This window comes from Vicia villosa, unplaced genomic scaffold (assembly GCF_029867415.1).
Source record: "Vicia villosa cultivar HV-30 ecotype Madison, WI unplaced genomic scaffold, Vvil1.0 ctg.000114F_1_1, whole genome shotgun sequence".
Classification (NCBI taxonomy): domain Eukaryota; kingdom Viridiplantae; phylum Streptophyta; class Magnoliopsida; order Fabales; family Fabaceae; genus Vicia; species Vicia villosa.
Window position 1 is genome coordinate 450,092 of NW_026705022.1, and position 26,830 is coordinate 476,921.

The following is a 26,830-nucleotide window of genomic DNA, read 5'->3' on the forward strand; positions in this document are numbered from 1 at the left end:
GTTTACAAGCACTCTTTATGAAGGATTGTCCTTATGCATATTATGTTCATTGTTTTGCTCATCGGTTGCAACTTATTTTGGTTACTGCATCAAGAGAAGTTAAACCGATTCATAAATTATTTGAGAAGTTACAAAGTGCCATGACAAGTTACATGCTTCCCAATCAGCTGAAATTGCACATTTGTTAGAGATTGTAACTAGTATAGGTGAAAATCAAATTGGTACTTTGAAGCGAGTTGGTGATACTCGTTGAGAATCATACTTCTCTTCTATTTCTAGCTTGATAAATATGTATGAAGCAACTTGTTATGTTTCAAGAAAATTTGCAAAGGAAAGATTAAGTTATGCTTCACATGGAGATGTTGATACTGCTTACAATTATTTCAAGCCATTTGATTTTATATTCATATCGGATTTGATGAAAGAAATTATGGGGATCACAAATATACTTTGTCAAGCTTTATAACAACAATCTCAAGATGTAGTTAGTGTTATGCATTTGGTTTGTACAACAAAAACTCTTATTCAAGAATTAAGAGAAATTTGTTAGGATGAATTATTTGCTTCTGTGAAGTCTTTTTTGTGAAAAACATGATATTGAGATTCTTGATCTTAATGATGTTCATTCAACAACAATATTTGATCATTCTCGTCTTGAAGATAACCAGGTAACCACTGAGCATTTTTATAGAGTTAAAATATTTTTCACTACCATTGACAAACAATTGCAAGAGTTGAATAACAAATTTAGTGAGCAGGCGATTGATTTGTTAACTCTAATTTGTGGTTTGACTCCCAAGAATAATTACAATGCTTGTAACCTTGATACTATTTGCTCTCTAGTTAAAAATATTATCCCATTGACTTCAATGAGCAAGAGAAGACTAATTTAAAATTTCAACTTCGACATTTTATTATTGACACTCGTCAAGCATCGAGTCTGAATAATTTGTCAACTATTCAAGAATTAATGTTCATATTTGATTGCAACTGAAAAGAAGGAAGTTTATAATTGTGACTCTCTCTGTGTCTACAGCTAATACAAGAAGATCTTTTTCGACAATAAAAATGATTTTTTAGGAGATAGCATGACAATTAACATTGAAAAAAAATTGTTGTAAATATTGATTCTGAGATTATTATTGAAACTACGTAGAGTAAAATTTGAGATATTTTAAAATAATACTCTTTAATCATTTCATGTTCAATTTTGTATTTATTATAATTTAGATATTTTACATACATTTTATATATATATATATATATATATATATATATATATATATATATATATATATATATATATATATATATAGTTTAATTTGATGGCTACCCAAACTTTATAGTCTGATTCCGTCGATATATTGGGTCCTAATTTTTGTAAATTCATTTCTTTCTATCATAAAAAAAAACTCACCCTACCTTGTTCGAACTCCTATCCACTCTATCTATATTTAATTTCTGATTGCAGTATAAAAATATATTTTTAAACTTAATCAAGAAAAGCAAATGATGATAGCTTGGATATCACTTCAATTGTGAGAAAAAAAAAACAATTTAACCTTTTAAGAATAAGTGAAATGGTGATATCAACTTTTCAAGAAATAAAATAAAAAAACAGAACACATCCAGGGAACACGTTTCACAGACAAAAAAATCTACATCAAAGCTGGCATCCATCCATGAACTCATATATAGTATTTTCTTTTGACTTTTCAAATGAATTGAGAAATTTTCTTTTTTCTGAAGATAATAATAGGAATGTATTTGCTTAATGATGATGATTTTATGAACATGCGCGTAATTTACGCATAAAAATAAGGATTGAAATTGACGAATCTTCACTTTGGACTTGCTCGGACATTTATGTTCGGACACGTGCTATCACCTTCTATTATTAAAGGTCACCACGTGGTATACATGCAACATGTCAAATTTATAAAAAAAAAAAAAAAATCTAAACCTTGTGATCTTATTCCTAAAATATTTACTTAAATTAACATGTGTTGATATATATATTTTTTACGGTTAAATATGTTTTTGTTTTATAAAAATATTACAGTTTTAATTTTTAGTCGATCTAAATATAGAGAATCGTCTCTATAAATTTTTCTGTCTAAATATTTAGTCTCTGACGTTAGAAATTACTAACGAACGATGATGTGTACTGCCATGTGTGTAATTAAAATATTTTGTTTATTCTTTTATTGTAATACATGTAATGAATACTCTGAAGCGTCAAAACTAAATTCAGTTCTCTAAAGATGTTAAACGCTATTAACCCTAACGCATTCGTCATCTTCTATGCATGTTCCATCAACAAGTTTTGAACTTCAAGTTTTGAAGCATAAGTTTTGAACCATTTTTTCGTTTTCGCCGAAGCTTTGAAGCTCTACTTTAGCGGTGTTTAATGTTTGATTGCAATAGTTCGTGTGTGCGTGTTTTCACTGTGGTCCCAGGTGTAATACATGTGCGTTTTTCTCTATTTAATAGTTCTTTATTGTTTGCTTTTTGGTGACATAGTCGTAGTTTATGACTTAGTTGTTTATTATTCTCATTTTCAAATGTGTTGACCACTCTGGAACATTGTCTAATTTAGGGTTTCTACTTTTAATGTGTGGACCACCATGTAACATGGTCTAATTTAGGGTTTCTACTTAAAATGTATGGTCCAATGTGTTATGTTATAATGTCTAAATCACCCTGTTTGCAGGATGGGGTTATTTAAGCTTGTCTTTTATACAAAGGGATATTTTGTAAAGGACCCAATCCTAAGGTATACAGATTGTGAGGTTTACTTTACATTTAGTGTGGATGAAATGAAAATGTGGTGGAAGCATGAAGAGGGTTCATTGGAAATAGATCTTAAACCATTTAGGAATGATGAGGATGCAAAATTGTTAGCTTTGTATGGTGTGAGAAATAACAGTGAGGTTGAAATGTATACCGAGTCCAAAGCAAGCACAAGTGAGATGACCTATATGGAGAGGCTTATAGAGAGGCAAAAGGGCTATGAAAATGGTGAACAAGCTAGTGGTGATGGGTATGAGACATGTGAAAATTCTGCGGAGGGTATTCACTTTTCAGATAATGAAGAAGAGAGAATGCACGATGATGATGTTGACATTGGAGTGGTTAACTCTACAAGAGGCCTTAGAAATGAGAGTACCAATGGTACTTACAATAGAACACCAACCAACCCTTGATTTATCACAGAAGAGATGGATAGGGAACATGTTATAGAACAAGAGTACATGACAGGTGAGTTTGCCAGTAGGGATGATGAAGATAGCATTGATGAGAGGTCTGCAGTGATTAAGTTCAATGAAGAGGAGACACTAATAAAGTATTTCAAATTCAAATTAGATATGGAATTCTCTTCTTTGAAACAATTTTAAAAGGCTGTAAGGGAGCACAATATTCTAAATGGCAAGAAGGTGACATTTGCCAAAAATGATGCAGATAGGTGTAGGGTTGTTTGTACTCAAAATAAGCTTTGTGACTATACTATACTATACAACAGGGTATTAAGAACTACTGCATTCAGGGTGAGGACTAATTTTGATAAACATGGATGTGTGAGACAGTTCTTCAATAAGAATGCAAAGGCTGAATGGGTTGCTAAGATGATAGTAGACAAGTTAAAAAATAACTCAAGGATGAAGTTAAATGAAGTTGTAGCTGATGTAAGACTAAGGTTTTCCACTGAGATCACTTGTTGCAGAGCCTTTAAAGCTAGACATTTGGCAAGGCAAGTGGTTGAAGGAGATTCAAGCAAACAATATGGCATGTTATGGTCATATGGTGCTGAATTAAGGAGGGCTTCTCTATGAAACACATTCAAGTTGAACATTACTAGACCTGGACCTGATTTGCAAGCAAGATTTGATAAATGTTACATGTGTTTTGATGGGACAAAGCAGGCAGTGACTAAGGTATTTAGACCTTTCATAGGATTAGATTTTTGTCATCTAAAGAACAAATATGGTGGAATCTTATTGATTGTTGTTGGAGGGATGCAAATGATCAATATATGCCTATTGCTTTTGGAGTAGTAGAGACTGGATCTAGGGAACCTTGGAGCTGGTTCTTGAAGTTACTTATTGAAGATATTAGTGATAAAAAGTTGTGTTTTATGTCTGATCAACAAAAGGTATATATATATATGTCAATTTATTTATGGTTCTTAATGCTTTAATTGGTTCTTAATGTTTTAATTGGTTTTTAATGCTTTAAATGGTTTCTATATTTCCAGGGTCTTGTGCGGGTATTTGAAGGTGAATTTCCTTCAAATGAGCACATGTTCAGTTTAAGGAATTTTTATGCCTACTTCTAGAAAAAGTTTGGAGGTGGGACATTATACAGAGATCTCATGATGGCTATTGTGAAAGGTAACTGAAAAACTTTATAAAAAATATAGGAGGCGCCATTAGAAGTAGCGCCTCCTCTTTAATCTATTTTTTTTTGTTTGAAACATAGTTAGTTTAGAAAATATGGTGAAAGGTTGGTTAGTTTGGCATTAAAATTCAAAAAATAGTTAGTTAGAAATTTGGGTTAAATATGTTTTTAGTCTCTATAAATATACGATCCTGCATTTTTAGTCCCTATAAAATTTTTCTTCAATGAATGGTCCTTCTAAAATTTTTATGCATGCAATTTCAGTCCCTGCTATTTTCTAAAATTTTAAAAACTGTTTAATTACCCTTTAATTTTTAAATTTTTGAATAATTTTGTTTATATATGTTTAGAATACTGTAAAATATTTATTTACCAAGGTTTAGAATTTTTTTAAAACGAGAAGAATTAAATATGAATTTTACAAATTTAAAAAAATAATGATAAAAACAATGAAAATCTCAACTTAGAAATAAAATTTTGAGTTTCTTTTTTTTCTAGGAACTTTTTAAAACATTATAAACATGTCTGCAAAATAATCATTCTAAAATACACATTGGTTTGACCGTTTGACAGTAGGGACTGAAACTATGTGCATAATAATTTTTTAAGGACCATTATTGAAGAAAACTTTTATAGAGACTAAAAATACATGGTCGCATATTTATAGGAACTAAAAACGTATTTAACCCTAGAATTTTTTTTCACTATTTTTCATTATAATTATGAAAAAATGTGAATATTGTAAAAAAAAATAGTTTAGTTAGTAATGAGTTGACAAAGCCCAGCAAGTCTGTGAAAACCTTTAAAGTGCTTTGGTTTCCTCCCACTTTAGGTTGGATCAAGTGTAATATTGATGGGGCTGCGGTTGGTAATCCTAGAATTGCAGAGTGCGCAGGAATTTTCAGAAATCACAATGCCAATCATTTGTTCATTTTTTGTGCTTATTTAGGAAACAAAAATTCGGAGTCGGCTGAACTTATTGCAACAATTATGGCTTTAGAAATGGTGAAGAAGAATCAATACAAGCAGCTTTGGTTAGAAACATATTGTAGTTTTGTGGCCAATTCTTTCACAAATCATGCCTTGGTGCCTTGGAAACTTCGGTCTCGTTGGCTTTGTTGATGGGATTACACGTTACATATCGATTTTAGGATCACAAACAACTTTCGTGAAGCCAATTTTTATGTGGATTCTTTGGCTAGCATTGGTTTACAATCCAAAACTACATCTTGGTTCAATCATGTTCATAATGATATTATTAGTGATTACTTGTTATACAAGAAGGGTACCCCTAGACCTAAGATTAGTCATTAAGGGGTCTTGGTTTGGTCCCCTTGTATAATTGATTTTCCTTTTTTGTTTAATGATATTTTGTTTCTCTGGTTAAAAAAAAAGTGATACAGACTATAATAAATATATTAAACTCTTGCAATTAATAATAAAAAGATAATAATAAAAAGATAATAAGAGTTATAAGTATCCAATAAGAAATATGAAAATAATATTATTAAATTGAATAATGTTTTATTAATTGAATAAAATATATTTTTTACTTGCTTTGCTTGTAAAAGGAAAAATTAATTAAAGTGTTTAAAATTTAATGATGAAAGGTGTCTTGAAGATTGATTTGAGTTTTTTTTTATACTCTAATTTGACCTTGTCATTTAAATTTTAATATTATGCATGTTTTGAACTGATCAAAAATATCCAATCGATTAATGTTCAGTTTGTCAAAAACTCACTCTATTTGACTTAAATATAAAAACTTTATACATTATGAGAAAATACACAATCTCTGATATTCAATTTTACTTTACTCATCTTGAACTTTTAATTGACTTAGGTCTTAGAGTGCTAATTATGTAAGTCCATCTCGTACCACCGTAGAGGAGATCGGAGTCACCATTCAAGATCAACAGTTATCAACCTCTCATCAATTTTGGTTCCTTCGCGAGGCTAGAACATCCATTTATGATTTTCGAATGGAACAATGATGTAGTATGTGGGAATCGACATATAATTCCATTAATTTTCACCTTTAGGTCAATCATGATCTAAAAATTGGATCTATAACCGCAACAGGAAGAACAAAGGCAATAATTTTGGTACTTATGACTGGAATCCTTAACGTGTTCTCTAAATTGATCGTTCATCAGTTGAACCTCTCCATACTCGTAACTGATGTTGACGCTCGGAGAAGAATAGATCGATCACAACTAGGATTTCTAGATCGCGACGAGACCAATGGAATTCCAAACATTGATCTACCTCTGATTCTTGCGATCACCATTGTTGATCACAATCTAACAGGATTCCTCATGGACGACGGAATTTCGTATAACACTCTCTATTTATATACGATGGACTTGATAGGAATCCACCAAGAGGATCTGAATCCATATGGTGAATGAGATCTACTAGCATTCAACGATTCAATCACTCATCCTCAGGGAGTCGTTGACCTGTTAGTGACTGTGGGAGAGGGATATCACAAAAGAAATATGATCCTTACACTACTACAAATAATACATTTTATGACAAAGTTTTTACCTCAGCCAAATAAAAACCATGGTCAAATTCCTTTGGAATGCACCATTTTAATTTTTTAAAATTAAATCTCATCCCTTGGTTTTTAAGATAACTGACAGGTAATGTAGCTCAGAGCTTGAGTTTTGATTTCCAACTCTGGCAATTTTGTGATTTCTTTAGAACCAAAACAACGCTTTTATTTTATTAAATTTTTAATTACAATATAAATCATCTATTCCCCTCGGTTTTTTAACCAACCAACATGAAATGTTGCTTATTATTTTACTTAATTAATAGAACTCAACTTTTACCTCGGTTATTTTATCTCAGTGTTTTCTACTAATCGAGATATAACTCCAAATAGTAATATATTCCAACATCAGAATGTTAACTCCCATTCCCTTTTGCTAACTCCTATAACTTTTTGCGCCCTAGCAAACAAACGAAAGCTCTATTCTTAATCTTCTCCACCTAACAAACTGAAACACCATTATCATCTTCTCCGAGTTAAACGAAGTAAAAAAAGACAGAAGGAAGTTTGAACAAGGAAACTTAAACTTCATACCAACACATTTCTTTGAATATCTCACCATGTTTCCAGTATGTAAAACTTTTTCCATGAATGTATCGGTAATATTATTGTTGTTGTTGGTGTTGTTGTGGTTGTGGCTTTTGAGACTTTTGGTTTTCTGTTGTGTTATTTTTCAAGTATTTGTAGTTGTTGTTTAGTGTTATTGTTATTTTATTGAGATGGAATATTCATTGTTGTTGGTTGTGTGTGATTTTTATTTTATTTTTAGAAGCAATATACGATTATGGATCGTAGTTGGATGAAAGCCAATATACTAAGTAAATAGTATGAGAATGGAGTGATTCAATTTCTTAAATTCGCAGGAAAAATTCCGGACAATAATGGGATTTTTTATTGTCCTTGTAAAAATATCGAAATACGTAAAAACATCCAAATAAAGATATATTTAATCATTTACGGTGTGATGGAATAATTCAAAATTACACGAAATGGATATGGTATGGTGAAGTGATAAAAAAAGATCTGCTTCACGAGAGTTGAAGTTGATGATTATATGAATGATACTCTAGAAGATGTGATTTGTGATATTGGAGTATATTCTTTTAATAAAGCTCGTGTGGATGATACTTTACAAAGTGACATGGAAGTATCGTTATTTCTGGGATGCAATTTTTTTACAAGATTGTCATATATGTTAAGACTATTTAATGATAAGTCAAAATGTGGGTAGATGAATAAAAGTTTCACTGAATTGCTTGAATTGTTGCAAGAAATGCTTACAGATGATAACACGCCGGCGAACCATAGTTATGAGGTTAGGAAGACATATAATGATTGCATATTATACAGGAAATAGTATGAAAACTTGAAGGAGTGTCTGAGGTGTAGGGAGTCACGCTACAAGCTGAAGGACAATGGTACTGAAGTTGGAGGAGAATATGGTGTTCTACAAGGAAAACATATTCCTGATAGTGATGAAAATCAAGATTTAAATTTTGAGACTCATTCTTTTGCAACACATGTACGTCTCTCATCTGAAGAAAATGATTCAGATGATGTGCATGTTATTCGTCATAATCATCAAGAGGGGATATGAGAAAACTAGTAAGTAAATATTTTATATAACTTAGTAATATATATATTTATGCATTTTATATTTTTATTCTTTTTACGAATATTTTTTCCAACACGTAGAGATGTCAAAGGATAATATATGTTGCATGGTTTTAAAAGTAAAAGTTAGAAAATTAAAATCTTCTGAAACAAGTGTTATTCTTTTTAACATTCATATATGATTATAAATTATTTTATGTTAGTTATAGTTATTGATGCATATTGTTGATATTGAAGTTTAAATGTTGTTGTTGTTGATATTGAAGTTTAAATGTTGTTGTTGTTGTTGAGATTAATAATTTAAATATTTAATATTGTTGTTGTTGATTATCCTAATTTATTTCAAATGTGGTTCAAACAATAGGTGCTTAAACTGGTTACAAAACTTACAGAAGAAAAATTTTAGACTACCGTTCAAGAATTTTCATTTTGGTTTTTGCTTTTGTTGGCTAATAATTTGTTTAGTTTTGTTGTTTAGTATAATGTGTGTTCAATTTTGGCTTTGCAATGGTGTAAACAATGAATATTTTTATCCTAGATGGATGGACTGGACTAACTTTGTTAACGGTGTAAGTATCAGATATGCCTAAGAGGGGGGGTGAATTAGGTTTTCAAAACTTAATCGGTTTAATGAGAATACTTCTAACAATTTTTGTTTAAGTGTTTGAAGTTTTTGGATGGTTCTTATCTTTTTCTTGGTAATGGTGATGAAAGCGGTAAAAGCGGAAAGATAAAGAACACAACGATATATAGTGGTTCCCCTCACAATCCGAGAGTACTCCAGTCCCCTTTCAAACACGAAAGAGATTTCACTATAGTTAGAATGATTGTACAAGCATATGCCTACTATCTAACTTATAGGGTGATCAAAGGATCTTAACACCTTTAAGATCAATCAACACTAATGTGAATGAAGAACAATCCTCTTCAAACACACCACTTACTTCCAACAATCCTGGATAGTAAGGAAAAATATTTTTTGAATTTATACAAGAATTTTTAGATGAAGTATGGAGAGCAATATCAATCTTGGATTGATCTTCTTCTTCAAGTAAACAATTCTCAAAATGAATATAAGTGTTCACAATGTATGCATGAAACTTTGAATAATTTCTCAATGAAAATGTGTATAAAAAGTTTCACTTGAAAATGATGATTTGATGAACACTTGGAAATATTGAAAGATGAAGAATATATAGTTTATGAATTGTTAATGAAGAAGGTGTTTAATGATTATGAAAGATGTAGTGTATATAATGTGTGTAAACACCTCTTTGAAAGGTTATTTTTCCATGAAGCAATGCAATGATCAATTGGTAAGAACACAAACTCGTTTGAATGAAATCATGCAATGGAAAAACACACTGGTTCAGTAGGAACCGGTTCCTGCCTGGGATAACCCGGTTCCTGCTGAACGTTACAGCAGAATTATTTGAATTTTGAACTTGGGATCCGGTTCCCACCTAGGGACAACCTGGTTCCTAGTACTAAAACACAGAATTGAAGAAATGCAGAATGCTGGGAACCGGTTCCCCCATAGGGACAACCCGGTTCCTAAATCCTTATTTTGAGATTTTACTTTTGAAAAAGGTTTTAGATGAAATTTTAAAGTATGAAACTTGTAGTATGTTTATGATATGCATGGAAATGTATTTTGGAACAATTATATGTCAAAGTGAGTATTGTTTATACCTTTGACGCTTTAGCTCGATTTTGAAGCTTCACAATTTCTTCAAGACTTTGTGTCATACCCCAAAATTTGCCTTCCTCTTTTCATCTCCAATGCCTCAAGGTTCAAGGGTTTTCTCAAGTCACTCTCTCCTAATCGAGGATCTCAAAACTAGGGTTTGCATTCTATCAAAGGAATTCGAATTTCTAGGGTCTCAAATGGATCTCAAGGTGTCTCACATATATCAACGCACCTCTATGTCAATTATCAAGCTTCTATTCCAAGGATTGCACACTCAATGACTCAGATGATCAATAATCGACTATGCTGACCTAAAAGTCAACCATAGTCAGAATACAGTCAAACTTCAAGATTTTGGGTCAACATCAAGTATGTGAGGTTATATCCATCATTTGATCAAAGGTTGATCATGATTCATCAATAAAAACTCAGAAATGAACAAATGTCAAAAGTTCAAATTAGGGTTTTTTATAGGAAAAGTCAACTCAACTTTGACTGGGCATAACTCTCTCATACTTTATCAGAAATTCCTCACTCAAAGCCTATTTTGAATGAAATTTGATTCTCTATAACTTTGTCTCTCACAAGCCAAGGCTAGAAATGCTTCATTTGAGAGATATGGTCAAAGAGATTATAGGTCCTCAAGAAAAGTCAACAGAGACACATTTTGGGTCAAAGCTCATAACTCGAACATGGAAGCTTCAATTAAGATGAAACAAAAAATATCATTTAGAGGACACTCTAAGATTTCTAAAAAGTCCTTGAGCATGGCCATATGACAAAAATTGAAAGAGATATGCTTGGTACAAGTTGGGCGATTGTGGAGAAAATACATGAAATCAATATGGAGCAATTTTTGAGTATTTTTCAAATGGGCCTCAATGATTGAACTATCCATGTGATAATAGGCCCGAAAGAGGTTCATTGACCAAATATAATTATTTTTATGATAATATTCTATTTATATTTGATTTTGTCTAACTAATTTCAAATAAAAATTAGATAAAATCCTAAAATAATTATATAATGATCATTATTTTTTTATTAATTCACATCAAACTCAAAATTAATCCAAGGGCCAAGAATGAGTGATCGGCCACCAATTTCACCTTGTTTCTATGTTCTGATCAATGGAAAAACACTTCATCCGGTGGTAATTTAAGTTATTTTAGTCTTGTTATTGTTAGTTTTGCTTAGTTTTATATTTGAGTTGGTTGTGTTATCTTTTCTAGTTTTCGTTGTTTTCCTCTTGCTTTTGATCTTGTACTGGTAGTGTTTAAGTATTGCAGGAACAGGGCACAATTCAAGTCAAGGAAAGGAGGTTTTTGGCAAGCCAGAGGTCTGACACGGCCACCCGTGTCATGTGACACGGCCATGTCACACTGGCTGAAAGGAGGCATTGCAAAATCTTGGAAGCACCAAGTCAGAGATCTGACACAGCCACCCGTGTCCCATGACACGGCCGTGTCAGACATGCTGAAGAGAAAAGAATGAGAAATCTTGGAACCAAGAAGTCAGGGGTCTGACACGGCCACCCGTGTCCCATGACACGGCCGTGTCAGACGTGCGCGCAGAAAAGTTTTGAATTTTAACTTTTGAAACCTGTCACTTAAGGAGGGGTATGATGGACTTTTCAGAGGAGAATATTTGCTGTGAGGTATTTAGTCACTGTTTGGAAAAGAAGAAATCACTTTTTTGACGGTCGGAGAACATGAAAATAGAGATTGAGAGCACTAGGGCTTGGAGCGAAGAAATCTTCAAGAGCATCCGCAATTGAAGATCAATTCCGATTCAACCAATTGTAATGTCTTCATCTTTAATCATTGTTATCTTGATCATTGCCATGAGTAGCTAAACTCTTTACTTGTTAGGATTGATGTCCCTGGATCATGTGATGTAATGAATATTATTTACCGTTAATTTTCGGATTATCTTTATGAAATTCAGTTTATGATTAAAAGTGCTTATTGCTTCTTTATATTGGAAAATATATGTGTTGATATACGGTTGAGGGTCGTCGGACAAACTACCTCAATGCCTTTTTAATCATAACGCTATAATTAAGAATCACTTAGGAATAAGGGTTTAATGTGTAGCGATCAAATTATCCGGGCTACGTCTTTTAGAATCTTGAGATAAAATTATCTTGTTAAGGAATTGAAAGAGGGTTTTAATCTCAAGAAGTTTTCACTAAGGAATTAGGAAAATCAATGCTCGGTGTCGATAGTTGAGAATTTCTAAAGTTAATCTGTTAATTGGTAATTATTTCATTACAGAGCGATTCATACATCTATCCTGACTTGTCTCCGCATATTGTCATTAATCAGACTATTTTAACTCTTTCGTTTTGCATAAGTTGTTATTTAAATTAAACATAAAAACCAAACACCCCGATGACTTTTTATTCAATTGCACTGTTCTAAAACATATAATTCCTACGCAGTCCGCGAGTTCGATACTTGGGAATTTACTCTATTATTACTACATCGGTAAAAATAGTACACTTGCTATTTTACCGGTCAAGTTTTTGGCGCCGTTGCCGGGGACTACCAAATTATAAGTTGAAGAGTAGTTTAATTGAATTTTTTTGTTGCTTTGCAACTAAAATTATTTTTCTATTATTTCATTTGCTTATCACTAACAAATCGTCTAATCTTTTTATGCGAGGTAAGGCCTCAGCAGAATTTCTTTTTGACGCAGAGCCAGAACGATCACTACGAGCTAGACTTCGAAAAGCAAAGCAAGAGCGACTAGAAGCGTTAGAAGAAATTCTGGAAGCTTCTGAATCTGATAACGAGGAAATTCTCTCCATTCATTCTGAGCATTCATATTCGGAGGCAGAAACAATGGCAGCTCCCGTAGAAAGGCTGTTAGGTGATTACGGTGGAGCAAATGCACCAGCTGGCCGGATGACAATTGTGAATCAACCGGTGGACGTTGCTCACTTTCAGTTACATCCAGCAACAATTCGACAGCTGGAGAAGAAACCCTTTTCGGGAAGGATAAATGAAGATGCTAATAAGCATTTACAAAGGTTTCTCACCATGAAAACTTCTCTAAAGATAGAAGGACACTCTGAAGAAGCAAATAAGTTGGTTATGTTTCCGTTCACATTAGCGGATGACGCTGAAGAGTGGTTCTACTCATTGCCTGCTGGGAGTATCACCACATGGCAACAAATGGAGTCAACCTTCCTAAATGAGTATTTTCCGGCTGCTGTTTATATCCGTAAGAGATATGATATTGTTAACTTTAAACAGAAGGAAGGAGAATCACTCGGAGATGCGTATAAGAGATTCAAGAGGTTAATGGTGGCATGCCCAACTCACAACATGGATGTCACTGAACAAATGCAGAATTTTCTGAATGGTCTTAAGATGAAGACTAAGCAACTGATTGACACAGCATCCGGTGGCTCATCCAACTTTTCAACAGCCACTGGTGTTAAAAAAATCATAGAAGCTATTGCGGCCAATGAACACTTGGAGTTATATGACCGTAGTGTTAGCCAACCTGAAGGATTAGTGGATATGAAATTGTCAACGCAAGTTGTAAATATTGAAGATCAGGTAGCTGCGGAAGTTGAGCGGAGATTGAAACAGATGGGTCTTGAAAAGCAAACAGTTGCACAAGTTCAACCGGCTCAAGCAAGTCAACCGGTAGGGTGTGAAATCTGTGGAGGACCTCATTTTACTGTTCAGTGTGTTGCTACAGCTCAACAAGTGGAGGAAATAAACTTCTTGAAACAAAACAACCCCTACTCTAATACCTACAATCCGGGGTGGAAAAATCATCCGAATTTTTCATGGAAGGACCAATCAGGGAGTGCTCCTAAACAAGGGGTGCTTCCATATCAAGGTCAACAGTCGCAACAACAGTATAGACCTCCCCAACAACATTATCAACAACCTCAGCAACAATCCCCCAGGAAAGCAGATTGGGAGATTGCCATCGAAAAAATGGCAGCTCAAAGCTCTCAGTTTCAAGAAGAAACGAGGAGTAATTTCCGGAATACGGGCTCCTCCATTAAAAATTTGGAGATTCAAATGAGTCAAATAGCACAGCAGCTAGCAAACACTCAACAGCCGGGCGCTTTACCAAGTGCCACAGTTACCAATCCTAAAGATCATAATAACGTGAGCGCTATTGTTACTAGAAGCGGTAAAGGGAAAGGTGTAGTTGAAAATAATGATGAGGAAGAGGAACCATTGCTGGAGGTAGACTTAGAGATAAGAGAAAATGAGGTAGAAGCTGAGGAAGTGGTGGTGATGAAACCAACACCGAAAGAGAAGGTGGTTAAACAAAAACAAAAGCCGGCAGTAAAACTTCCTTTTCCGATAAGGAACACAAAAAAACAGCAACATGAGAAGAATTTTGAAAAGTTCTTGGAGATGTTCAAGAAGTTGGAGATTAATATTCCATTCTTGAAGGCATTAGAGCAAATTCCTACTTATGCAAAATTTATGAAGGACATCATCGCCAAGAAAAGAACCATTGATCGTGACCCTATTATTCTAACCGAAACATGTAGTGCTATTTTGCAAGGTATGAAGATTCCGGTGAAGAAGAAAGATCGGGGTTCCGTGACTATTCCTTGTACAATTGGGGATAGGTCATTCAAGAAAGCTCTAATTGATTTGGGAGCAAGTGTGAGCCTTATGCCGTTGTCTATCTACAAGAGATTGGGGATAGGTAACGTACAAGATACAAGAATGACACTCCAGTTTGCTGACCACTCAGTTAAAAGACCGTATGGGATAGTAGAAGATGTGCTTGTGAAAATCGACAAATTCGTGTTCCCAATGGATTTTGTGATTCTAGAGATGCCGGAAGATGAGGAGATCCCTATCATTTTAGGAAGGCCATTTCTAGAGACGGGGCGATGTTTGATAGACATTGAAGAAGGCACAATGACTCTGAAAGTTTATGATGAAGAGCTAAAGATTGATGTGCGCAACACCATGAAGTACAAGGATGATATAGCAACCAGTCAACATATTGAGGTGATTGATCAAATCTGTACTAATGAGAATTCTTTGAAAATACAACAATTACCACTGGAAAGAGTTTTGAGCTCGTCTGTTTGTGAGAAAGAGGAAGTTGTTGATGAAAAGGAAGTGGAAGTAGTGGCTATGATGGAGGCTAGTCCCATTATCAAAAGTTCTAGACAAAACCGGTGGGAGGATCTTAGACAACCTTTGGTGGAAGGAAAGAAGGAGGAACCTAAGAAGGGGGCTGAATTAAAACAACTCCCGGAGAATTTAAAATATGTTTTCCTTGATGCTGAAAGTAGGTGTCCGGCCATCATCAACTCGCACCTTAAACGGTTGCAGGAACTTAAGCTAGTAGAAGTGTTAAAGAAACATAAAAGTGCTATGGGGTGGTCTATTGAAGATTTAAAAGGGATCAGTCCTACAATGTGCATGCACAAAATCCTCATGGAAGATGATCACAAACCAGTGGTCCAACCTCAGAGGCGTCTGAACCCAGCCATGAAAGAGGTTGTGAGAAAAGAAGTTGTGAAACTTTTAGATGCTGGGATGATTTACCCGATATCTGATAGTGCTTGGGTAAGCCCGGTTCATGTTGTGCCCAAGAAGGGAGGGACAACCGTAATAAAAAATGAGAAGAATGAGTTGATTCCTACAAGGACTGTTACAAGGTGGAGAGTATGCATTGACTACAGGAGACTGAACCTAGCAACCAGAAAAGATTACTTCCCGCTACCTTTTATTGATCAAATGTTGGAAAGGTTAGCGGGACATGATTACTATTGCTTCCTCGACGGATACTCTAGATATAACCAGATTGCAGTTGCACCAGAAGACCAAGAAAAGACCGCGTTTACATGTCCCTTTGGTGTTTTTGCCTACAGAAGGATGCCATTCGGGTTATGCAATGCTCCGACCACTTTTCAAAGATGCATGCAACTGATTTTTGATGATATGCTTGAAAAACACATGGAGGTCTTCATGGATAATTTTTCAGTCTTTGGTAAGTCATTTGAAAATTGCTTAACTAACCTTGCTCTTGTTTTAGAAAGATGTCAACAGACCAATTTGATCTTGAATTGGGAAAAGTGCCATTTTATGGTCCGTGAAGGAATAGTTCTTGGACATAAGATCTCCTACAAAGGAATCAAAGTGGACCAAGCGAAGGTTGAAGTCATCTCAAAGCTACCACCTCCGATGAACAAAAAAGGTATCAAAAGTTTTTTAGGACATGCGGGGTTCTACCGTAGGTTCATAAGAGACTTTTCAAAAATTGCGAAACCCTTAACTACTCTTTTAGTTAAGGATAAAAATTTCACTTTTGATGATGAATGTGCGGTAGCTTTTGAGACAATTAAGAAGAAATTAGTCTCGGCACCCATTGTTGTAGCCCCTGATTGGTCTCTACCTTTTGAGATCATATGTGACGCGAGTGATATTGCTATAGGGGCAGTATTAGGACAGCGAAGAGAGAAATTGCTTCATGTTATCTATTATGCTAGTCATGTTTTGAACCCCGCACAGATTAATTACGCGACTACCGAGAAGGAGTTGCTAGCTGTTGTTTATGCCTTTGATAAATTCAGGCAATATCTGTTGGGGTCTAGAGTCATCGTTTATACTGACCATTCTTCTTTGAAGTATCTCTTTGCTAAACAGGACTCTAAGCCAAGACTTTTGAGGTGGATCTTACTCCTGCAGGAGTTTGATGTTGAAATTCGAGACAAGAAGGGGTGTGAAAACACCGTAGCTGACCACTTATCTCGAATGACACCAATAGACGAAACAGAAGAAAAGCGACCGATCAAGGATGAGTTCGCCGATGAACACATCCTAGAAGTGACTGATGTACCTTGGTTCGCAGATTATGCAAACTATATTGTCGGTGGTATCATCCCCGATGATTTTGACTCTAATCGAAGAAAAAAGTTTGTTCATGACTGCAGGTTCTATTTATGGGACGATCCGTTCCTGTATAAAAGAGGAGTCGATGGTTTAATCAGAAGATGTTTACCTGAAAAAGAGCAAGAAGAAGTATTAAAGGCATGTCATGCTTCAGATTATGGGGGACATTTTAGTGGTGATCGAACAACAGCTAAGATTTTGCAATCAGGGTTATACTGGCCAACAATATTCAAGGATGCTCAAGAGTTTGTGAGACATTGTGACAAGTGCCAAAGGACAGGCAACATATCCAAAAGAAACCAGATGCCTCAAAACTCGATGCTGGAAGTGGAGTTATTCGATGTGTGGGGTATAGACTTCATGGGACCATTTCCACCTTCATTTGGAAAAAATTATATTCTGGTAGTTGTGGATTATGTGTTCAAATGGGTTGAAGTTGTTGCTCTACCTTCGAACGATGCTAAGGTAGTTGTGAAATTTTTGAAAGAAAACATCTTTGCTAGATTTGGAGTACCAAGAGCTCTAATAAGTGATGAAGGAACGCATTTTCTGAATCATCTCATGGAACGGTTACTCCAAAAATACAACGTGAAACACAAAATAGCCACAGCTTATCATCCTCAAACTAGTGGGCAGGTCGAAGTTTCAAACAGACAACTAAAACAGATTCTTGAAAAGACTGTGAGTTCCTCTCGGAAGGATTGGGCAATAAAGCTGGATGATGCACTTTGGGCATACAGAACAGCTTTCAAAACACCAATCGGGATGTCGCCGTATCAACTTGTGTATGGGAAGGCATTCCATTTGCCTTTAGAACTAGAACATAAGGCATTCTGGGCATCAAAGGTTCGCAATATGGATCTATCTAAAGCAGCAAGTTCTAGACTTCTTCAACTCCATGAGTTAGAAGAATTCCGCAACCAAGCTTATGAGAATGCTAAGATCTATAAAGAGAAAACAAAAAGGTGGCATGATGGGAAGATCCAGCATAAGGAGTTCTGGGAAGGACAACTAGTCCTCTTATACAATTCAAGGCTAAGACTTTTCCCAGGGAAGTTGAAATCAAAGTGGTCGGGACCGTTTATGGTTCACAAAGTTTTTCCTCATGGAGCTATAGAGATAAAAAATCAAGCGAATGGGGATATTTTCAAGGTGTATGGGCACAGGCTCAAACCATATTACCAAGGTCAACCGAGCGGAAGGATTGAAGTTGTTCGTTTTGAAGGATGAAATGAACAACCGTTGAGCCATGCGACGTTAAACGAAGCGCTTCGTGGGAGGCAACCCACGGGATTTATTTTTAACAGTTTTATGTGCTTTTCTTTATTTTTTTATGTAGGTACACACAAGGTGTTTCATGAAAAAGAAATTCAAGTTTGGACAAACCAGAGGTGTGACACGGGCACCCGTGTCATGGGACACGGCCGTGTCACAGGCCTTGGGAAAAGAGGAGTGAAAAAGTGGATTGGAGAGAAAAACAGAGTTGTGACACGGGCACCCGTGTCGTGGTACACGGCCGTGTCACAAGGCCTGAAGAAGTTTTTTTTTTAAAAAATGACATTTTGCAAGGACCAGAGTCCTGACACGGGCACCCGTGTCGTGGGACACGGCCGTGTCAGGCCAAACGCAGAATTTTCTTCCAAATTTCATTTTCTCTTTGGTGGGCCCCATTTATTTTAAATTTCCACCTCTTAAACCACCCAATTACACATCATCTTTTACTCTCTTTCTCCACTATTATTCATCTTCCCTCTCACTTTTCTTTCATCTTCTTCATCTCCAACCCTAGCATCCATTAAACCCACACACAAAACCTCCAAGTTCTACCTCAAATCTTCATCTTTTTGCAATCCGTCTTCACAAAAGTTCATCCTCTCATCATCCAAATCACTAATCTCTAATTTATTTTTGCTTTCAACGTAGGTTTCTGTTTTTGAATTTTTGTAGGTTGCAAGGATGCCTCCAAGGAAAGTTGTACCAAGAAGAGACACTGCTGGGACATCTAGACCAGCACAAAGAGCGCGAAGAGAGGGGAACAATCATGGCATAACTTTTCGGAAGGACACTCACCGAGAGAAGTATAATGCTCTTCTTCGTAGGAAGATTTTGCCGACAAGGCATTAAGAGTACCAAGTTCAGGTGCGGGGCGAGCACCAAACTCTTTTAACCCCGAAACATTTTGGATAGCTATAACAGGTAGAGAGTCTTATTGTCCTAAAGGGGGCAAAAGCAACAAGCATCCAAAACCCGTGCTTCCGTTATGCCCAGAAGGCTCTGGCATACACGCTCTTTGGTAGAGGAGATAGCCCGGGTGTAGCTTCCATTCGGGAGTTATATTTCTTATACTGTATGGCTGAACAAACTCCGCCAAATGCGGCCGCCTTCATAGCAGATCATTTGAAAAAGGTGAGTAGGGCTAAAACATGTGCTATTTCTGTTGGTGGCATTATTACCGCTTTAGCGAACGGTTTGGGTTATGGTGCTGAGCTGCGGAATCTTCCAGAGGTAAATCCGCGAACTTTAAAAATTGATATGGCTGCTTTAATTAAGCAAGGTATGATCTCTGTGCATCCCCAGACTTACTCTTTAATGATTCATGGGGCTCACATTTTAGAATTGCCTAATCCTAGCCGTGTATCTATTTATGATCGAACTAACTGGTTGTATACTAGCACCACCCCTATGGGGGAAGGTGACATGGATTTGGAATTTTTGGATGCAGGTGATGAAGAGGATGACCCACAGTACCATGAGGAAGATGAACAAACAGGTCCACCCCCTAGCGGATTTAATGAGGGAACATCTCAAATGCCACAGGACAATTGGGGATGGATGCATTCTGAAATAGAGTACCTGAGGGCGGAACAAACCCGCCAGGGCGAGGAACTATTAAGGCAAGGCCTAGAGCAAACTCGCCAAGGAGAGGAGCAGACCCGACAAGGGGCTGCCATTTATAACATTCAGGAAATGATGCAACGCATGATGTTGCAATTTCCGTATCCTCCACCGCCGCCTCAGTGAGCTCTGTAAGTTTCCCTCATGCTTGCGTATCCATTGAGGACAATGTCAAATCCAAGTGTGGGGGAAGTTCTCTTTCATTTTATTTCTGTTTTTGTGATTTCTATTCTATTTTCTTGTTTTATGTGTGTTTTGAGTTTTTGTTAACCAGGATGAGTGTAATTCCAAAGAAAAGAATTGTGAGAATATAGGTGAAAAAGGAGGAAGATACGCCTTATATTGGCTTTCGGGGCACCTATGAAAGTTGGCACAACTGGAAAAAAAAAGTGCGAGACACAACTTGATGGTGCCGAGTAAAGGAGTCTAGAGCAAACTGAATCGGACACGAAGTTGTACAAGATGGAGACCATTTTTGAACCTGTATGCAATGCCAAACCTGTGAGGATATATAAAGCCAGACACTTCAATTCATCATGAGAGAACATCGGGTATGGCATCATCACTCTAATTTTGCATTTGTTCTTCATATAGTACACACATCAATCACACACACCGAGGCATTTATATTTTTCTTTAACCCTGAGCCTTTCGCACCCAACCTTGTTGTTTATCATCCTTTGTAACCATCTTAAACCATCATCCATGTTTTTTTCTTTTTCTTATTCATAATCCCTTTTGTTTCCTTTGTTTTCGGTGTTAACTATAAGTCCGAGTCCGATAGTAAAAGTTAAGTTTGGGGTAACCAAGTCCGGTGACAAAAGAATGAGGCAAGTGTGAAAAAGAATGAGGTAGTTTGTCCGACGACCCTCAATGCCTTTTTAATCATAACGCTATAATTAAGAATCACTTAGGAATAAGGGTTTAATGTGTAGCGATCAAATTATCCGGGCTACGTCTTTTAGAATCTTGAGATAAAATTATCTTGTTAAGGAATTGAAAGAGGGTTTTAATCTCAAGAAGTTTTCACTAAGGAATTAGGAAAATCAATGCTCGGTGTCGATAGTTGAGAATTTCTAAAGTTAATCTGTTAATTGGTAATTATTTCATTACAGAGCGATTCATACATCTATCCTGACTTGTCTCCGCATATTGTCATTAATCAGACTATTTTAACTCTTTCGTTTTGCATAAGTTGTTATTTAAATTAAACATAAAAACCAAACACCCCGATGACTTTTTATTCAATTGCACTGTTCTGAAACATATAATTCCTACGCAGTCCGCGAGTTCGATACTTGGGAATTTACTCTATTATTACTACATCGGTAAAAATAGTACACTTGCTATTTTACCGTTCAATGAGTTAAAAAAAAGTGCATGAAATAGCTTGAGGTCCAAAATAGAAAGATTTGATACAAAGATCATATCAAATTTTTCTTACAAAGAGAGATTGATTTTCTTAACCCTAAGGCTATGATATATATATTCTGGAAAAAAAGAAGGAAAGGGGAAGCCACGAAAATTAGGGGGGACGAAATTAACAAAGGCCTAGGGTTTTCAAAGCTTACAAATATTCAAGAAATTAGGGAGGAGAGGAGGAGGGCATCAAACCACTTTCAGGAAAGGATAACCACATATTTACGTTCTTGAAGACGAAAAGGGGGTGAACGAATCAACAGCAGCCCCCAAAAGCACCTGAAGATCGTGACCGTGGCTTGTATCTCTCACTTTTCTTTTTAATTTTCGTATTTCATTAGCATGCATGTTTTAGTTTGAATTAACCATATCAACAAGTTTATGAGGTGACACAGGCCAGGTCTGGATCATTACATGGGAGTTTTCACGTGAGAACGGAGCCTTGCCATTAATGCTCGTGATTGCATCATCCTCTTCATAGCCCACGATACAGCCATTTTCAGGTCAAAAGAAGTGCACCATTAGACTCGCAGCCCTCGAAATAGGGGGTAGGGTCCTCCTCTGGCGTTTATTTACGTTATTTTTGCAGGTGAGCTCGTGAAGCAATCGGAGAAGAAGGTGGTTTTTACTGTTCCGGTGGCGATAGGGTTTTCAGGGTGGTGGACTTGCTAGCGTGGCACGATTAACGAATCCTATTCGTCAGTCAAAAGCTTCGCACTCTCTCTCCACGCGTGTCGTCCCCTTCCTGGCCGGTCAATCTTTCAACATTCTCTCACTCCTTTTCATTGGTTACACACGAAACCAGGGGCCCCACATGTTGACTGAGTTTGATTCTTCCAATTGGTTAATGTTTCATTCTTTATTTTACTGGGCTATTACCTTGACAACGAAAACGCATAGATCAAGTGGCAAGTGCAAAAGGTTGTGGATCCTCATCACACCAGTTCGATCCCTGGCTAGGGATACTTCATTTTTATTTCATTTGTGGCCTAAGTTTCCACATATTTTGGTGTGCATGTGGCTCACCATATGCCCTCGCTATCTACCACAGGATCTCCAATGATCCAGATCTAACGTACAGGGGCTGAAGGAGCACCATGGATCTTCAAAGGCCATACACACATGATCCGGTCCAGGTTTTTATTTATTTTCTTTATATTATTTAGATATCATTTATATGATTGTTTGATTGTAGAAAATATTAATATTGATATAATTTAATTTTTAAATTAGGATTAGAAAAATCAAATTAGGATTAGGGTTAGGAGTATAACATTTTCCCCCGATTATTCGATTATGTCGATTATTCGACTTAATTGATTAATTTTAATTAATATTAAATCATAAAAAACCCTAGGAGTGTGTAACCAAAATATTAGGATTTGACCGATCCCATTGCCCATTGGGCGAAATATTAACCTCGCATTAGACGAGAGATAAAAATAATAAAAAACAATCAATTCTAACTTCCCCTTTAACGGATAAACGGCGGATGAATATCTATTTCATCCCGCCTTCGAATTAGTCGACTCTCTATGTCGTACTGATCAAATATCTGAATAAAGCAATAAAATAATTTAATTAATTCTTTATTTAATTCTCTCCTCGACCCGACTAAATCTATTAGTCGCATTAGACGAGGGATAAAAAATATATAAAATTCAAAACACATTTAATTTGCTGCCCGCGACGATCAATCTATCGATCTGAGTAACCAGCAATGCCCCTTAATCTGTTAGCTATACTGACCAAATCTATTGGTCACCGCATCTAACGGTGCCATATCAAATCAGGGTTGTACGCCCAAAACTTAAAACATTCAAAACACTTCAAATCAAACTACGGATTTTCATCCTAATTCAAAACTGCGTATAGGCCACTCAAAAAGCCTTTAATCAATTTCAAACACCTCCATAATCAATTCAAAGGCGTACAACCCTGTGCCCGAACTACGTTGACTCTGATTCTCCATAAGGAGATACGTAGACACTTGGATAACCAAGGCGAGTCCCCTTCCTCAAAATCTCAATTCTTCCCCTATTCAATTCCTTAGTTATTAACCTTAACTTTTAGCCATAAAACTTGACCCTTAGATTCAAAGCCAATAGGAAAGGGTTGAGGGTGCCTAACACCTTCCCTCGACCTGATTATAATAACTTACCCAGATTTCTTAACTGCGTAGGGTTTCCTATTCGCCCTTCAGAATAGGTGGCGACTCTAAAACATTAATTTTTAGGGCAGGTTGCTACACTTTGAAATGATGTATATTTGCTTTAAGATTTGAAATACTTTTTGCACATCCTTTTATGAAAGCTTGATGTCCACATTGTCTTCATCAAAACAAAATATGCTTGAGAAGCTTGCAATTACAAACGGTAAACTAGGATAAAAATACTCGTGTCTTTTCCTATTGTTATTTACTTTGTGTATGAGTATTGTTTGATTCCTGTGTTCAAAAAGATTTAAAATCTTGGGACCCAATTCAAACCCCCAATTTATTGTGTTTCATTGAACCTTTAAGGACGATTAACAGTAAGATAAAATAGACTTTCAATAATACTTATCTATTGACTTTGATCAAAAGTCACTCCTTGATCATCTTTAGTAAGTTTCACATGAGTGGCAACATGAGTACATATATGTTTAGCATTTTCAAGACAAAACTTCTTGATAATTTTCTTAGCTTACTTGTTTTGAGACACACGTATGCCTTCTTTCATTTGTTTAACTTGAAAGCCAAGGAAGTATGTAAGCTCTCTTATCAAGCTCATTTAGAACTCAGATTTCATTTGTTAAACAATATGTTCTACCATCTTTCCTAAAATTCCTCCAAACACAATATCATCCGCATAGATTTGAGCTATCATGATTTTTCCTTATTCTTTCTTGAAAAACAAAATTTTATCAATTCCTCATCTCACATAACCATCACAAATGAGAAACTTAGTGAGTCTTTTATGCCAAGCTCTGGGAGCTTGTTTTATCCCATCTAGTGACTTCTTAAGTATGTACACATAACATGGAGAACAAGGATCAATTCAACCTTTGGGGTTTTCAACACAAACTTCCTCATTAAAATATCTGTTTAACAAGGCACTTTTAATATTCATTTGATACAACCACATTACTGTCTTGTTCACTTTCACTTTCTTTATTTGATTCATCGTCTAAAAAAGTAGCAGTGTATCACTTCATTTGTTTCTTAAGGAAGTTGGTACATTCCGCATGTGCCCAAAGCCTTCACATTCATGACATTGAATTCATTTGCCTTTGTTTTGTTATCCCTTTCTTTACCCTTGCATTGAGGATTTAAGCTTTTAACATTTTAAGGCACGTTGTCTTTTACACTATATGTGACATTATTCCTTGAGATCTCATGTCAAGTATTATCATGATCTTCCCAAAATTTTATACCAGAAGAGAATTAGATCTAGTTAGGTTATCGTAAGTATCTTCTTCTACATGTTCCTCGTGATCTTCAACGTCGGCTTTAAATGCTACACTTTCGTTTCTTTTCTCAGATTTTTCATTAATTTCCATTTCAAAGGCGAGGAGAGTGACAATTAGCTCATAAACTTTGATATTACTTACATATTGTGCTTCTTTAGTGGTTGTGTGTAACACCCCACTTTCCCAACACGAATATTTATAATAAAAATACACAGATAATATCAGAGTACACAAGTAGGATGTCACATCTTCCAAAACTCTTAACACCTAAGTTCAATATTATTACTTCATTTTTCATAAAATAATTGTTTACACAACGGAAATATCAATTATTCAATTCCACAGCACTACGGCTTAAAATAACAACATCCTCCACAAAACTCGTGGTTCAACATAGGTATAAAGGTAAGATACGTAACAATTAAACAACGTAAAACATAACAAATTCCCAAAACTCCCGTGTTACGTATCAGAGCGACTCCTAAGACTCAATCAGGCAACACTCAACATCCAAGCACTACTCAGGTACCTGATTATCTGTACTCCCGAAGAAGCACAAACATAACAATAAAAAAGGGGTGAGAATTACATTCAATAAATACACAGTGAATATCACATGCTAAGGAGTAGTATTCACACATATATAAAGTTATTTTACTCACACAACAATTCTCACATACAACAACATCAACAATACTATTCACAATATCGACATTCAAATATATGAAATGCAATGCAACCAACGACAACTATATACATGTGGTACCAATGGAGCATAAGCCCCCATTATAATGCCAGTTAAAAGGGAAACAACAAGGCATAAGCCTTCAGCATTAGAGCATAAGCCCTCAACAACAAGGCATAAGCCTTCAACAACAGAGCATGAGCCCTCATTAATGTATGTATGCAACATGGACGCACAATTAACAACAATCATACCATACAAGGCATAAGCCTTCAACAACATCGACATTGGTCATACGACTTACAACTTATAATGTCCATATATCAGGACGAATCAACTCAAACAAATCAACTCTGGCCATCGGCCTACAACTCATATCAACAAATCAACGACATCATAAATCAACAACATATCACAACAATACCATTCGTCAACAAACAATATAATCCAACGACCAGAACTTATTTAACAGCTTACTATTTCATCATTATAAACATCACCAATTATCCTAGTATAATCACAATTAAATTAAGTCATATGGTTCACTTGGTTTAATTATACAACATTAACGTATTAGTTCTCGTTAACCGACGTCTACAACAACCGACAATGTTTTCCGACCGAATTCCATCTAATATATAGCTCTCATATGTTCACCTAAGTCTTACTAATCATAGAGAGTCAAAAGGATACCTATTGCACTCGAGAATCGGGAAGAAAATCACGAAAACGGGAAATTATGCACAAAGCCTGACCATACGCGTATCAACATCTCCATACGCGTATCACTCCTTCTCGTACGCATATCATACGCGTATCGACAGAAATGGATTCTAACAAAATTTCCCTCATACGCGTATCAACTTCCTCATACGCGTATCACTTTTTCTCGTACGCATATCATATGCGTATCGACAGAAACATATTCTAACTAAATTTCCCTCATACGCATATCAACTTCCTCATACGCGTTTGGCCTCCTTTCCATATGCGTATTGTACGTATTTCAACATAGATGGCGATGGGACGGGACAAGCTGCGCATCATACGCGTATAGCCCCTGGGAGTGCCCCCTCATACGCGTATGGCCCCCTCCCATACGCGTATCATACGCAAAGCACCAGCGTGAACCCATAATTCTGCATCGTACTAGTTCATTTTCTGCTCGTTTCCATCACTTCCACTTTGCGATTTTAGGTCCAGAACAACATATTTTCACCTAT